This window comes from Sus scrofa, chromosome 9 (assembly GCF_054392235.1).
Source record: "Sus scrofa isolate SSC_HxYL_T2T_F1_AM1 chromosome 9, Sscrofa_HxYL_maternal_Yorkshire_Landrace_v2.0, whole genome shotgun sequence".
Taxonomy (NCBI): domain Eukaryota; kingdom Metazoa; phylum Chordata; class Mammalia; order Artiodactyla; family Suidae; genus Sus; species Sus scrofa.
In genome coordinates, this window is record NC_139391.1 from 12,964,616 (window position 1) to 12,981,387 (window position 16,772).

Sequence of the window (16,772 nt, forward strand, 5' to 3'; positions counted from 1 at the left end):
CGGAACAAAACCAAAGCAGGAGGCATAACTCTCCCAGACTTCAGGCAATATTACAAAGCTACAGTAATCAAGACACTGTGGTACTGGAACAAAAACAGACATACAGACCAATGGTACAGAATAGAGAACCCAGAAACACACCCAGACATCTATGGTCAATTTATCTTTGACAAAGGAGGCAAGAATATAATGTGGGAAAAAGTCTCTTCAGCAAGTGGTGCTGGGAAAACTGGACAGCTGCATGCAGATCAATGACACTAGAACACACCCTCACACCATGCACAAAAATAACCTCAGAATGGCTTAAAGACTTAAACATAAGACAAGACTCCATCAGACTCTTAGAAGAGAATATAGGTAAAACATTCTTTGACATCAGCTGTACAAATGTTTACTTAGGTCAATCTCCCAAACCAATAGAAATGAAAACAAAAATAAACCTATGGGACCGAATCAAACTGACAAGCTTTTGCACAGCAAAGGAAACCATTAAAAACAACAACAACAAAAAGACAATCTTTGGAATGGGAGAAAGTAGTTTCAAACAATGTAACCGACAAGGGCCTAATCTCCAAAATATACAAATAACTCATACAACTCAACAGCAAAAAACCAAACAACCCAATTGAAAAATGGGCAGAAGACCTGAAGAGACATTTCTCCAAAGAAGAGAAACAGATGCCCAACAGGCACATGAAAAATGCTTAACATCACTAATTATTAGAGAAATACAAATGAAAACTACACTTCACACCAGTCAGAAAGGCCATCATTAGTAAGTCAAATAAAAAATGCTGGAGAGGGTGTGGAGAAAGGGAACCCTCCTACACTGCTGGTGGGAATGTAAATTTGTATAATCACTCTGGAGGAGAGTATGGTGGTACCTCAGAAAACGAAATACAGAACTACCACATGACCCAGCAATCCCACTCCCGGGCATATATCTGGACAAAACTTTCATTTTAAAAAGATACACACACCCCTATCTTCACTGCAGCACTAGTCACAATAGCCAAGATGTGGAAACAACCTAAACGTCCAATGACAGATGAATGGATTAAGAAGATGTGGTATAAAAAAAGAACAAAGGCATAATAAAAAAGAACAAAATAATGCCATTTGCAGCAACGTGGATGGAACTAGAGATTCTCATACTAAGTGAAGTAAGTCAAAAAGAAAGACAAATACCACACGATATCACTTATATCTGGAAACTAGCATGTAGCACAAATGAACCTACCTACAAAAAGAAACAAATTCATGAACATGGAAAACAGACTTGCAGTTGCCAAGGGGGAGGGAGAGGGAGTGGGATGCACTGGGAGCTTGGGGTTAGGAGATGCAAACTATGGATTTGGAGCGGCTACGCAATGAGATCCTATTGTATAACACAGGTTTGTGATGGAACATGAGGGAGGATAATGTGAGAAAAAGAATGTGTGTGTGTATAACCAGGTCACTTTGCTGTATAGCAGAAATTAGCAGAACAAATCAACTATAATAAAAATTTAAAAAAAAAAGCAGCAACAATAACAAAAAGGGCTTTTTTCCCCACATTGGCTTATCCTGTTATACATAAAACGTGAAGTGTCAGGCTCCTGGAACCACAGAAAGGGCACTGCAATGATCTACTCCAAAGAACAGAAGAATCCAGAATACGGTGAGGCCTCACTGTCAACATAACTGACCACAGCACTGACAGCGCGTTATTACCTAATCTGTTTATACAGTTTATTCCTGATTTTGTCTTCAAATTCTGACAGGTATCTGATGTTTGTGTCCCAATCCTGTCCTTCACTCCAGGCATGGTTTTAGTTTAACCTCTGACTTACATTTTGAGTCCTGAATCCTGGTAGACTCAAAATTTGTCCCAACCCTCTGCTTTGTGTAAACTCCAGTTCTGTGACTGTTATGAAAACCACTTGATTACGAGCTGTCAGGTGTTCCTTCTGGTTACACCACCTGGGCTTCTTTCTTTAGCTAGTCCTTCATACTCATCCTGGGCGCTCCACAGGTTCCAGCTGTCACCACTACCACCATCACAGCACTTACCAGTTGAGGGTCAAAGTGTGATAAACACTGGGCTTTACATAGTATCTAATTCTCACAACAGCTCCGCAAGGTGGCCATGAAATTTATCTTTCTGATTAGGAAGTGGAGGCTCAGACATTAAGCTCCCAAGACTAATACGTAAAGAAGCTCCAATTTAAGTCTCTCTAGCCAGACTTAATAATCACTTCAATTAATAGCACCCTTCACTTAATAAATTCAGTACTTTGGGGCAGGAATACCATTATCTTAGTAGCTACTTAATTCTGTAACAGCACTGGTAACCCTCTATATGTCAATCAACAAGGTTGTCTCAAATTGTTAACATCCTCCCTGGTGTCCAACACAGTTTCTGTGAACACGAAAATTATTGCTGAATAAATGAGTAGCCACAGATATTTTTAGATAGAAGAAAACAAGCTGGGGTGGGGGTGGGGAGTCAAAGTGACTAACTTTCTGTTCCCAACTCAACCTAAGTTCTACAAACATGCAACCAACACAGATTTTTTTCCTCCTTCTAAAAAAAGTAATTAGAGCCACCTGAGTGAAACAGAATGCGGACAAGAGTCTACAGTAATTGAAACAAGTAACATCAGTCTTGCTTTTTATAGCTCTAGTTACTGACCATATTGTCAAATTACAAAGGATTAATCTGATGACTCACTACAGTAACCTGCATCTGCTCTCAGACAATGCCAACGGGCATTGCATTTCATGCAAAATGAGTTTTATATGTATCATTATTCAAGGGATTGACTGCAATTTTTTTTTTTAAACTCACAGCAAAACTGCTTATTTCAAAAGCATCCAATACTTCAGATAATTTGTTTGCTTAACCAGAACTCAGTGAGGTAGATAATAGGGCTATTCTCCTGTACAGTTCAAGTATAAAAAAGGCAAGTTAGTAATCTTTCCTCACAAAGGAAAGCAATACTAGAAAAGGGTAGAGAATCCAATGTTTAGACTTCTAAGGCAGTATGCAGATATTGCAGCGTTAGCACATTTAGACAGAGAAACTAAATAGTACACAAACCAACAATTCAAGAAAAGCAAATTAATACCTCTCGAATTAGTAAAAAGCAAGTTTAGTGAATGAAGCACAGATATTTCTAGTCACTCCTTCCTGAGACAACCTCAAAATAAAGAATAAACAAGAAGGGGCACTTCAGTGGAAAGGAGCTCTCAGCACATCTTTGGAGGACAGAAAAAGGATGGCTGAGTGATGATCAATGCATCCAAGTATGAAGCCACTATCTGGAACACAGAGTGAGCACACTGCAGCAGATAGGAGAAGACAGGCACACAGAACCATGTGATCGAGCCAGAGCCTCCGCAGAGACAAGATGGGTCATTAACTCACTGTGCCACAGTAGGAACTCCATAAATGACATTTTAAAATGCACTTTCATGTACTCATTCTTCTGATAAGATTACTTCTACATTAAATTCAACCTAGAGAAGGTGAAATTCCCTTGGCATGGGCTCTTCGTATCCTCAAGGCAATCTTTTTTTACAACAGCTCCTACATATCCAATTTCTTATTTAATGTCTATCTTGCTCATTAGACTGTATGGGGTCAGGAAGGGTGGCGTCTTATCTTTCATGTTCATCTCTGCGTCCCAGCACCAACCTAGTGTTTGACACACAGTTGACTCTCAACAAATGTTCAATCAAATTAAGATTGATTTTTGAGTCCTGGATTATGTAAGCAGTAGTAATAAAAACTAAGACAAAGAGGAACAAGATAGAGTTTAAGGAATTTACAGGCTAATGGGAAGATAAGCATACAAATAGATAATTCAACATTTCCTAACAAATTAGATTGATAGGAACTCTCTTCCAACAGGTATTTATGTGTTTGTTCTGTTAAGTAATAGAGTTACAAAATTCAGTAAATTCAAAAGTTCAGAGTCTAAGCTATAGAAAAAAAAATAAGGATTCCAGTGTTACAAAATAGATAAGAATAAAGCAACAGGGACATACAAAAGAGGGACATTTAAACATGAAAGATGTAGTGGTGGTGGGTGCGGGAGGTGGGTAGGGATTCTGGGTTAGATCATTTTTAAGCTGAGTTTAGACTAATGGACAGAGGTTACCTAGACAAAGGCACGGAGAAAGGACAGTCTAGGTAGAAATAAACAACACAGGCAAAGGAACACAAATAGAGTGAAAGAATGATATGATTAGAATATTATAAGCACTTTAGGAGAGCTGAAGCAAAACGAAGTGGAAGCAAATGACTAAAAGGATGCAAAGGCTGTGGGAAAAGAGGCATTTGAAATGATACCCATACAGCTGCTCTGATAAGGATGCACGGATGACAGTGCCATTTCCTCAGATGGAGACTTCAGAAGGAAAAAACAGATTTGGGGGAATAAGATGCTGATTTCAGTTTTGAACATTTTGAGAAGAGTACATGATAGCTCACTGGAGAAAACAACTGGTGCTTTAGTTTACAGGTAGGGAGCTGAGCAGAGATCCCGTATTACAGAGATGAATTTCACACCATTCTTTGACCATCACCTGGAATTTGTCTGGGTTATTACTCCACCAACAGTTCTTAGTAAGACCTCCATTCTTTAAGCCTACCACTTTTTTTTTTTTTTTTTTTTTTTTTTTTGGTCTTTTTAGAGCCACCCCTGCGTCTTGTGGAGTTTCCAAGACTAGGGATCGAATCAGGAGCTGTAGCTGCTGGCCCAAACAACAGCCACAGCAACCGCCAGATCTGAGCTGCATCTTTGACCTATACCACAGCTCACGGCAGCCCCGGATCCTTAACCTTTTGAGCAAGGCCAGGGATGGAACCTACGTCCTCATGGATGCTAGATTCGTTTCCACTGAGCCACAACGGGAACTCCCAAGCCTACCACTTTTTCCATCATCACTCTCTATCCTTATTTCCTCACTTCTCTCCACTCCTTGATCTATCATTTCAACCTTCTGTACTTAGCTGCTTCCATCACACTCGTTTGGAATACCCAGCCTGGTTAATCCACATATTCACATCCTCTGTTTGCATCCAAGCAAGCTAAATATTTCTCCTGAAAAGCCTCTGCATTTTCAGCTCGATTTGTCTGAAATGCTCATCTCCTGGCTCTATTATACAAATAATGAATAATGAATGAAGTTCCTGAGTCATTCATTTCAATAGTCTGTTAACCCATACTTTCTAAATAGGGTCAATTTTTAAAGGAAATAATACACTAAAAGAAGAAACCTCTGTGTTTTAAGGTCCCACAATCAAGAGAATAGCATAAAGAACCTTTATCATTCACATACATTCAGGAAACAATTAGGTAATTAAAGTTCCCAAAGTTTCATGATGGTATATATCATTTTCATGAAGAGAGTCAAAGCAGTGATGAACATATATTTTAGCTAAACTTTATAGTAGAAACAGTAGAGGAAAATTTTTGAAGAATGAGAATTTGTGCTTTACAAATTCAAATTAACCATCCTTACTCAATGTCTACTATTTTTAGTAGATAAAATATTTAGAGTATTTATTTATGAGACAGACATGAATTACAAACCAGCTAAACACTAAACACGAAAGGCCTTCCCTCCCCCCTCCAGGACATGAAGTAGGGGAGCATTATATATAGAAAACAAAACAAAAAAACAGAAAAAAGAGAAAAATAATTTATTTTGAGAAAAAAACAGGGAAGGGGTCAAGGAGGGAGTCATATTTCAGTCAAGCCTTGAGTAATGAGCAGATACGGGAAAAGCAGAATTTAAGGAGTACTAGAAACACATAGGTACCATGGACGTTCTGGTGTGGTGCAGTGGGTTAAGGATCCGGTATTGCTGCATGTGGTGCAAGGTGCAGCTCTGGCTTGGTTTTGATCCCTGGCTGGGCTATGCCGGGGTGTGGGAAAAAAGAAAAGAAACACAGAGGTAACTGAAAATACACACAAACATGAATAAAACAGCTGTAAGATCTTGAAAATCTAATGCGTATAAATTACCAAAGTTCAGATAAGCATTTAAGTATCAGATGAAGAAGGAACAAGTCCTGTGGGATGGGAAGACCTTTTCATGCAGTTAGAAAGGATACCTCCAGTTTAAATCACATTCACGTTTTGACATTCTTACCCCAGCTACTTAACAGGATGAGCACATCCTGTGTATGAATGTTTCATGGCTCTGAGCTCATCTGAACTGATGAGATAACCCAAGGGAATGAGTTCAATCACAAAGCAATCAATTAATCAAAGTGAAACAAAATCAACTCAAAATTCAAGCTCTTTTCTCCCGCAAAATGGAAACAGCTAATTTTTCTCACTCTAAAAGTAATAAACACTATTTTTTCAAATGTGAAAAAAACACAGGTTTTAAGAAAATAAAATTGAGCAGAGACAGCCACTGCTTACAAGATGACTACTGCTGCACATTTCCCAGCTTCTCCCACACACACACACTCACACACACACACACACTGAAGACAACTGTAATCCTAGTCTAGGACCTGTTTCATGATCACTGTTTTTTTTTTTTTTTTTTTCTTTTAACAACATTTGGAAAGCTTTATTATCAATTTTATTTATTTATTTATTTAAAAAAAATTTTTTTGTCTTTTTGCTATTTCTTTGGGCCGCTCCCGAGGCATATGGAGGTTCCCAGGCTAGGGGTCCAATCGGAGCTGTAGCCGCTGGCCTACACCACAGCCACAGCAACGCGGGATCCGAGCTGCGTCTGCAACCTACACCACAGCTCACGGCAACGCCGGATCCTTAACCCACTGAGCAAGGGCAGGGACCGAACCTGCAACCTCATGGTTCCTAGTCGGATTCGTTAACCACTGCGCCACAATGGGAACTCCTATTATCAATTTTAATGGCTCTACAGTAACTCATTGTTTAGACAAACTGTAATTAATTTAAACCTCAGTTTACTGCCAAGGTCCATTATGCCCAGTTTTAATTTTCTACTTTCTCTGTTGAGCAATTCTAGCTATTTCTCAAGAGTAGCATTTCACGACTTTTATACCTTCTTAGAGGTTGTATTAGTTTCCTAAAGTGGCCATCACAACTCACTGCAAACTGGGAGGCTTAAAACAACAGAAATTTGTTCTTTAAGGAGGCTAGAAGTCTGAAATTGAGGTGTGAGCAGCGCCATGCTCCCTCTGAAGGTTCTAGGGAAGAAGCCCTCCTTGCCTCTTCCGAGTTTCTGGTGGCTCCCAGCAATCTTCAGCATTCCTCTGCATCACTTCTGCATCTGGCTTGGCCTCCACAGGGCCGTCCTCCCACTGCGCACATCCTCTCTGTGTCTCTGTATCCAAAGCTCCTTCTCCCCTCTCTTATCAAGATACTAGTCATCGGATTTAGGGCTCACCATAATCCAGTATTTTAATTTGATCACATCTGCAACAACCTCATTTCCAAATAAGGTTACATTCACAGTACTTGTCTTTTGGGGAGACACAATTCAAGCCATTATAGATGTCATCCAAGAGACAGAAAAATGTTTACTATTTTTTTTTCTAACAGAATAAAACTCACTGAATTCTTTAATGAATCTAAGAAACACATGGGGTTTTAATGATCTTACCTTTCCCATATATTGAAACTCTTGCTATCTCAATATCCTAGAAATTATTTCATCATTCCTCACCAATTATTCTTAAGTTAAAAGTGTAACATGTTATAAGAACAGTAGAAGACGATGCACAGCAGATGAGAGAAATGCACAGTGAGATAAATGCCTTCATCTTTAGTTTTCTTCCTGTGGTACATAAACTATGGTGTCATCTTTCAAGAAGGTATTACAAAAGCCTGGAGACACTACTGTTGCAGTCATATCTGTGAACACAGTTGAGAACTGAGATCTTTTATTTCTTACTCAAAATGACAAACAGAAGAAAAATGATAAAGATTCTTTATAAATATTAAACGAACCAGGAAATGAATGCACAAAGACAGACAGTAACAATCTAATCTCTAACGATGATGGTGAAATTGGTTGTATAAGTGAAATCTGACTATGAGCCATCATATAACAATATCCTAAATCAATTTTCTCAAACTTAAGAACTGGTAAAGTGAATAATAATGCATTTCTAAAGGCAAAAAGGAAATATGATATTATCATTCAACCAGTCAAGGACTTCGCCATACAATAATTCTACAGTAAGAACTTGGACTATATTATTCAGCTAAAAGGATACATGACAATATTCTATCTTTAAAAAAATTTAAATATACGTATTAAAATTTTTTCTTCCATTTTATTGAGATATAATTGACATATATATCACTGTATAGGCATCTTATAACGATCTGACTTAAATACGTCATGATATGATTACCACAACAGGTTTAGTGAATATCCATCATCTTATATAGATACAAAATAAAAGAAAAAATTTTCTTCCTCATGATGGGAACTCTGAGGATATATTCTCTTGACAAACTTCATATATAACATAGAGCAGTGTCAATTACATTAACCATATTGTACATTATATCCCTAGTACTTATCATATGACTGGAAATTAATACCTTTTGATCACCTTCAGCTAATTCCTTTTCCCCTCACCCCTTGCCTCTGGTAACCACAAATCTGTTCTCTTTTTCCAAGAGTTCATTCGAAATATAACTGACCTACAGCACTATCTCTGTTTCAAGCACACGATGCAGTGACTTGTTATTTTATACATTACAAAATGATCACCATGCTAGGTCTAGTTACAATCCGTCACCACACAATGATACTACATTACTACTGATAATATTCCCCACTATGTACATTTTATCCCTGTGACTTATCTATTTTGTTAAGTGGAAGCTTCTATCTCTTAATGTCCCTTTTACCTATTTCACTTATTTCCCTGGCCCCTCACCTCTGGGAACTACCTATTTGTTCTCTGTATCTATGACTCTGTTTATGTTTGTTCGTTTGTATTGTTTTGTAGATTCCACATGTAAGTAAATTACATGATATTTGTCTTTCTCCAACTTATTTCACTTAGTATATACCCTGTAGGTCCATTCGTGTTGTTGCAAATGGGACAAATAAAGACTTCATTATTTATTTATTCATTTGGCTGTACCTGGGACATGCAAAAGTTCCCCGGCCTGAGACGAAACCTGTACCACAGCAGTAACAATACTGAGTCCCTAACTCCAGGTCACCAGGGAACTCCAGGACTTCACTCTTTTTAATGGCTGAGTAATATTCCACTGTATATCATACCACATCTCCTTTATCCATTCATCTATTGAGGACACTTAGGGTGCTTCTGTATCTTGGCTTCTGCAAATAATGCTGCAATGAACACAGGGCTGCATACTTATTTTCTTTGGAAAAATACCTAGAAGCAAAATTGCTGGATCATATAGTAGTCCTATTTTTAATATTTTGAGGAGTCTCCGTATTTTTTTCCATAGTGGCTACACCAATTTACATTCCCTGATAATGAGCGTTCCCTCTTCTCCACATTCTTGCCAGCACTTGTTATTTTCCATCATTTTGATACCAGCCATTTTAACAGGTATGAGGTGATGTTTCATTGTGGTTTTGATTTACATTTCCCTGATAATAGTGATGTTGAGCATCTCTTCATGTACCTGCTGGCCATCTGTGTGTCTTCTTTGGAAAAATGTCTATTCAGGTTCTCTCCTCATTTTAAAAATCGGATTTTTTTTGGTTGAGTTGCATGAGTTCTTGAAATATTTTGGACATTAACTCCTTATTAGATATATTGTTTACAAATATCTTACCTCACCAGTAGGCAGCCTTTTTTGTTTTGTTGATGGTTTCCTTCACTGTGCAAAAGCTTTTTAGTTGGATGTAGTCCCCCCCCCTTTTTTTTTTGCCCTTGCCCGAGGAGACATAACTAAAAAAATATTGCTAAGACCAAGATCAAATGCCAATTTCTCCTGGAAGTTTTATGGCTTCAGGTCTTACATTTAAGACTTTAATCCATTTTGAATTTGTTTTCAGGTATGGTATAAAAAAGAAGTCCAGCTTTTCCAACAGCATTTGCTGAAGAGCTGTCCTTTTTTTTTTTTTTTTTTTTTGTCTTTTTTGTTATTGTTGCTATTTCTTGGGCCGCTCCCGCGGCATATGGAGGTTCCCAGGCTAGGGGTTGAATCGGAGCTGTAGCCACCACACCAGCCTACGCCAGAGCCACAGCAACGCGGGATCCGAGCCGCGTCTGCAACCTACACCACAGCTCACGGCAACGCCGGATCGTTAACCCACTGAGCAAGGGCAGGGATCGAACCCGCAACCTCATGGTTCCTAGTCGGATTCGTTAACCACTGCGCCACGACGGGAACTCCTGAAGAGCTGTCTTTTCCTCAGTGTATATTCTTGTCTCCTTTGTCATAGATTAACTGACCATATAAATGTAGGTTCATTTCTGGGTTCTCCATTCTGTTCCATTGATCCATGTGTCTGATTTTATGCCCGTTTCATATGATTTTGATCACTGTATCTTTATAATATAGTTTGAAATCAGTGACTGTGATACCTCCAGCTTTGCTCTTCTTTCTCAAGACTGTTTTGGCAATTTAGGGTCTTTTGTTTCTATACAAATCTAAGAATTACTTATTAGAGTTCTGTGAAAAATACCATTAGTAATTTGACAGGAATTGCATTGGATTTGTAGACTACCTTGGGTAGCCTATGGTCATTTTAACAGTAATTAACTTTTCTTCCAACCTGTATCTTTCCATCTATTTGCATCCTCTTTAGTTTCTTTCAGCAGTGTCTCATGGTTTTGTGAGTTTAGGTTTTTTACCTCCTTAGTTTGATTTACTCCGAGGTATTTTATTCCTTTTGAAGTGACTGTAAATGGGATTATTTCCTTAATTTCCTTTCTGAGAGTTTGTTGTTAGCATACAGAAACGTAACAGATTTCTATATATTAATTTCATATCCTACAACTCTAATGAATTCATTGATTAGTTCCAATAGATTTTTGGTGGCATGTTTAGGATTTCCTACATATAGTATCATGTCATCTGCAAACAATGACAGTTTTACTCCTTCCTAATTTGGATCCCTTTTGTTTCTTTCTTGTGTGACAATATTCTTTCATTGTTTATGATATTTGTGCATCAAAATTTACTTGATATGACTACTAAGTGGGCAAATGGTGAAGGTGTGTGTACACAAAGGTGTGTGGCAGGAAAAAATAACATGTAGATGTGAAAAACTGATTGTTTGGATCATTCTAAGTTGTGTTTATAATTTAAAAAATAACAATGTTTTGCAACTATGGAGCAAAAAAGATGGTCATCTTCTCTTCAACAAAATTAAGAGTTGTTAAAGTTAGTTCTGATAATGTGACTGCAAGGACCAGAATAACAAGCGAGGACTAACTGAAGATATATTTGAAATCTGAATCTGAATTTAGAATATACTTATTTTAGGTTCATGTGTGGTAGATGATACACAGCTATAATCAAAGAGCTGTGTTTATTTGGGGTACTTTTTTTTCAAAAGTAAAAATAAAAATTTGTGTTTGCCAACATCATTAAGAAAATGAAAAAACCCACAGAATGAGAAAAAAGTAGTATATCTGACTAGGGACTTATATCCAGCATATATAAAGAATTCATGACTAAATAATAACAAGACAAATAACCCCACTAAAAACTTGAACCAAGGAATTAAATAAACATTTCTCTACAAAAGATATTCAAATGGCAAATGGCCACATGAAAAGATGCTCAACATTAGTCATCAGGGAAATGCAAGTGAAAACCATGATTTATGATCTTAGTGATGCCACTTCACACTCAGTAAAATGGCACAATAAAAAGGACAGAATAGTAAATATTGGTAAGGACGTAGAGAAATTGGGACCTTGGTACATCGCTGATGGGATTGTAAACTTGGTGCAGCACCATGGAAAATAGTTCCTCACACAGCTAAACTTATCATATAACCCGTCAATTCCACTGCTAAGTACCCAACCAAGCACAAATACTGCTATTCAAACACTCACAGGAATACTACACATAGTAGCCCCAAAGTAAAAACAACCCAAATTGCCACTACCTGGAGAATGGATAAACAAGTGTGGCATACTCATATAATCGACTGTTACTCGGCAATAAAAATGTAGTACGATATATGCTACGACATGGACGGACATGGAAAATACCATGCAAAGCGAAATAAACCAGCTGCAAAATGCTACATACTGTGAGATTCCATTTATATGAAATATCCAGAATGGGAAAATACATAGAAATATAAAGTAGATTGATCAGTGGGTACCTAGGGTGGGAGGAAGGATGGGGAGTGACTGCTAAAGGGAAAAAGTTTCTTCTCTTTTTCTTCTTTTTAGGGCATTATGGAAGTTCTCAGAGGAGGGGTCCAATTGGAGCTGCAGCTGCCGGCCTACGCCACAGCCACAGCAAGATCAGATCCGAGCCAAGTCTGTGACCTACACCACAGCTCACAGCAACAATGGATCCTTTAACACACTGAGCAAGGCCAGGAATCAAACTCTCATCCTCATGGATACTAGTGAGGTTCTTAACCTGCTGAGCCACAATGGGAACTTAGAAAAAGTTTCTTTGTGGGTGATATAATATTCTTAGATTATGGTGATGCTCAAAAAAATGAAAATATACTAAAATCCACTAAATGATACACTTTATTTTTAAAATTTTTTTATTTTTCGCTTTTTAGGGCTGCACCTGAGGCACATGGAGGTTTCCAGGCTAGGGGTCGAATTGGAGCTATAGCTGCCAGCCTACACCACAGCGACAGCAATGACAGATCCTTAACCCAATGAGCAAGACCAAGGATCAAACCCACATCCTCATGGATCCTAGTTGAGTTCGTTAACTGCTGAGCCACAAAGGGATCCCCTAAATGGTGCACTTTAAAATGGTGAGTTTTATGGTAAGTAAATTATCTCTCAATAAAGCAGTTCTTAAAAATTTGGGTTTGCTATGTTAAGATACTTATTAAAATTCTAATAATTTTCACGATTTTTTATTTTTACTTCTGCAAATAATTCGTAAGATGGCTTAAAAATATTTATTAAAAATAAAGTCCATTATTCCAAGATGGTAAATGGTGATGAATATTTCCCTGGTATATTGGTGGTTAACAATCTTCTGAAATAAATACTTAGAGTGTTAGTAATTTTTCATTAGTATAAATAAAGTTGATTTCAACATTATCTTTTTTTTTTTTTTTTTTTTAGGGCCGCAACTGTGGCATATGGAGGTTCCCTGGCTAGGGATCCAACCGGACCTGTAGCTGCAGCCCTACACCACAGCCACAGCAACGCAGGGTCTGAGCAGTGTCTGCAACCTACACCACACCTCACAGCAACACAGGATCCTTAATCCACTGAGTGAGGCTAGGGATCAAACCTGCATCCTCACAGATGCTAGTCAGATTCATTTCTGCTGAGCCACGATGAGAACTCCATTAACACATCTTTATAGAGCTGTCAGATTATTTCCTTAAGGAATACTCCTAGAAACAAAACTCTGGGTGCCAAAAGTTTTTCTCTAGAGAGGCTGTACTAATTTAAACTTCTAACAGCAATGTTCAAAAGGAAAACATCAGTTTTATCCTGAAATATGCGTGACTCCATAACTTAGTAAAAAAAAATCATAATAAGGAAGAAAACACCTGTAACAAAACATAAAAAAGAAAAAAAAAACCAGCAAAAAAAGAAAAACAATGATAATCAAAAATTCCTTAAAATACATTAGGCTGAGCATTCTTCCAATTCTGACTTTAACTGACCAAAAATATGGAAAATTTTATTATATGACATTTCTTAAGCATTAGGTTTTGGAGACGGGATTAAGATGGCAGAATAGAAGGACTGGAGCTCAACTTCTCTCCTAAAAACAACAACATTCACAACTAAAAGCTGAGCAATCCCCACCCAAATGGACCGGAAACCTTAAAAAAGATACCCTACTCCAGAAGAAAAAGAAGAGGCCACATCAAGAGGCAGGAGGGGCAATTTCGTGATATAAACAATCCCATACCTTCCTAGTGGGAAGCTCCACAGACTAAAAACTAACTCTTTCACAGAGACTCACCTACAGGAGTGAGAGTGCTGAGCCCCACATCAAACTCTCGCATGTGGGAATCTGGCACTGGGAGAAAGAGCCCCAGAGCATCTGGCATTGAAGGCCAGTGCGGCTTGTGTGCAGGAGCTCCACGGGACTGGGGGAAATGGAGACCCCATTCTTAAAAGGCACACACAGAATTTCACCTCCACTGGGTCCCAGGGCAAAGCAAAGTCTCCACGGGAATCTGGGTCAAACCTGACCGCAGTTCTTGGAGGACATCCTGGGAAAACAGAGGTGAATGTGGCTTGTTGTGAGGGAAGGACACTGAAAGAAAAGCTCTTGGGAATATTCAGCAGCTGCCTTTCTCCGGAGGTGGCCATTTTGGGAAAATCTGGCCCCACCTGTCAGTCAGCTGCTGAGAAGCCCCAGGGCAAACAACAACCCAGGTGGGATCACAGCCCCACCCCTCAGGAAACAGGCTACCTAAAGACCCCTCAGGCACACAGCTGCCTCTAATCCCATCCAGAGACTAAGCCCCACCCACCAGAGGGATAGGAATTGGCTCCTCCTACCAGGGGGCAGGCATCAGCCCCTCCCATCAGGAAGCCTACACCAAGCCCCCATACTGACTTCAGCCACAAGGGGGACAGCCACCAGAAGTAAGAGAGGCTACAACTCTATCATCTGTAAAAAGGTCACCACACCAAAAACCTATAAAAATGAAAAGACAGAGGACTATAACTCAGATGAAGGAGAAAGGAAAAACCCCAGAAAAACAGCTAAGCCATGAGGAGATTCTCAGCCTCCGGGAAAAAGATTTTAGACTGTTGATGCTGAAGATGATGCAAGACATTGGAAATAAACTGGAGGCAAAGATGGATAACTGACAGGAAACACTGACCAAAGAGATACAAGATATAAAACTTAAACAAGAAGAGATGCAAAATACAATCACTGAAATAAAAAATTCACTAGAAGCAACCAACAGCAGAATATAGGAGGCGGAAGAACGAATAAGCGAGATGGAGGACAGATTAGTGGAAATTATGGAAGTGGAACAGAAAAGAGAAAAAAGATTGAAAACAAAAGAAGAGAGTCTCAGAGAACTCTGGGACAACGTCAAAAACACCAACATCTGTATTATAGGGGTGCCAGAAGGAGAAGAGAGAGAGAGAAGGAGATAGAAAAAATATTCCAAGAGATAATAGCCGAAAACTTCCCCAACACGGGGAAGGAATCACTCACTCAAATCCAGGAAGCACAACGAGTGCCATACAAAATAAACCCAAGGAGGAACACCCTGAGACACATATTAATCAAACTGACCAAAATTAAAGACAAAGAGAAAATCTTGAAAGCAGCTAGGGAAAAGAAACAAGTAACATACAAAGGAACCCAAATAAGGTTATCAGCAGATTTTTCAACAGAAACTCTGTAGACCAGAAGTGAGTGGCATGATATACTTCACGTGATAAAAGGAAAAAACGTCCAAACAAAATTACTCTACTCAGCAAGGCTCTCGTTCAGATTTGAAGGAGAAATCAAAACCTTCTCAGATAAGCAAAAGCTGAGAGAATTCAGCAACACTAAACCAGCCTTACAACAAATACTAAAGGAACTTCTATAGGTAGAAAAGAACAAGAGAAGGAAAGAAAAAAGAGCAGCAAAAACAAATCCAAAGTAATTAATAAAATGGCAATAAGAACATACATATCAATAATTACCTTAAATGTTAATGGACTAAACGCCCCAACCAAAAGACACAGACTGGCTGAATGGATACAAAAACAAGACCCATATATATGCTGTCTTCAAGAGACCCACTTCACTTCTAGGGACACATACAAATTGAAAGTGAGAGGATGGAAGAAAATATTTCATGCAAACGAGGATCAAAAGAAAGCTGGAGTAGCAATACTCATATCAGAGAAAATAGACTTTAAAATGAGGAATATTTTAAGGGACAAAGAAGGACATTACATAATGGTCAAAGGATCAATCCAAGAAGATGATATAACAATTTAAAATATCTATGCACCCAACACAGGTTGACCACAATATATAAGGCAACTGCTAACAACCTTAAAAGGAGAAATAGACAATAACACAATCATAGTGGGGGACTTGAACACCCCACTTACAGCAATAGACAGATCAACCAGACAGAAAATCAGTAAGGAAACACAGGCCCTGAATGAAGCATTAAACCAGATGGACTTAATATTTATAGGACATTTCATCTAAAAGCAACAGAATACACGTTCTTCTCAAGTGCACATGGAACATTCTCTAAGATTGATCATATCCTGGGCTACAAATCCGACCTCAGTAACTTTAAGAAAATTGAAATCATATCAAGCATCTTTTCCGACCACAACGCTATACAACTGGAAATCAACAAGAAAAAATCTGCAAAAAACACAAACACGTGGAGACTAAACGACATGCTACTAAACAATCAATGGATCACTGAAGAAATCAAAGAGGAAATTAAAAAATACCTGGCAGCAAATGACAATGAAGATACAACACTCCAAAACCTATGGGATGCAGCAAAAGCCGTTCTAAGAGGAAAGTTTATAGCAATACAAGCCCACCTCAGGAAACAAGAAAAAGCTCAAACAAACAAGCTAACTTTACATCTAAAGCAGCTTGAGAGAGAAGAATAGACAAGACCTAAAGTTAGTGGAAGGAAAGAAACCATAAAGAGCAGGGCAG

The 16,772-nt window shown here is 38.5% G+C and overlaps 1 protein-coding gene and 1 long non-coding RNA gene across 7 annotated transcripts in view; both read right to left on the reverse strand.

Annotated features, from left to right (window-relative positions):
• Positions 1-16,772, reverse strand: part of NARS2 (asparaginyl-tRNA synthetase 2, mitochondrial) — a 142,649-nt gene that overhangs the window by 63,673 nt on the left and 62,204 nt on the right. The window lies entirely within an intron of this gene.
• Positions 6,587-14,112, reverse strand: LOC146399745 (uncharacterized). Its single transcript, XR_014814790.1, has 2 exons — positions 10,332-14,112; positions 6,587-10,035 (listed from the first exon to the last, which is right to left on the reverse strand). It is a non-coding gene; the product is annotated as an uncharacterized LOC146399745 (long non-coding RNA).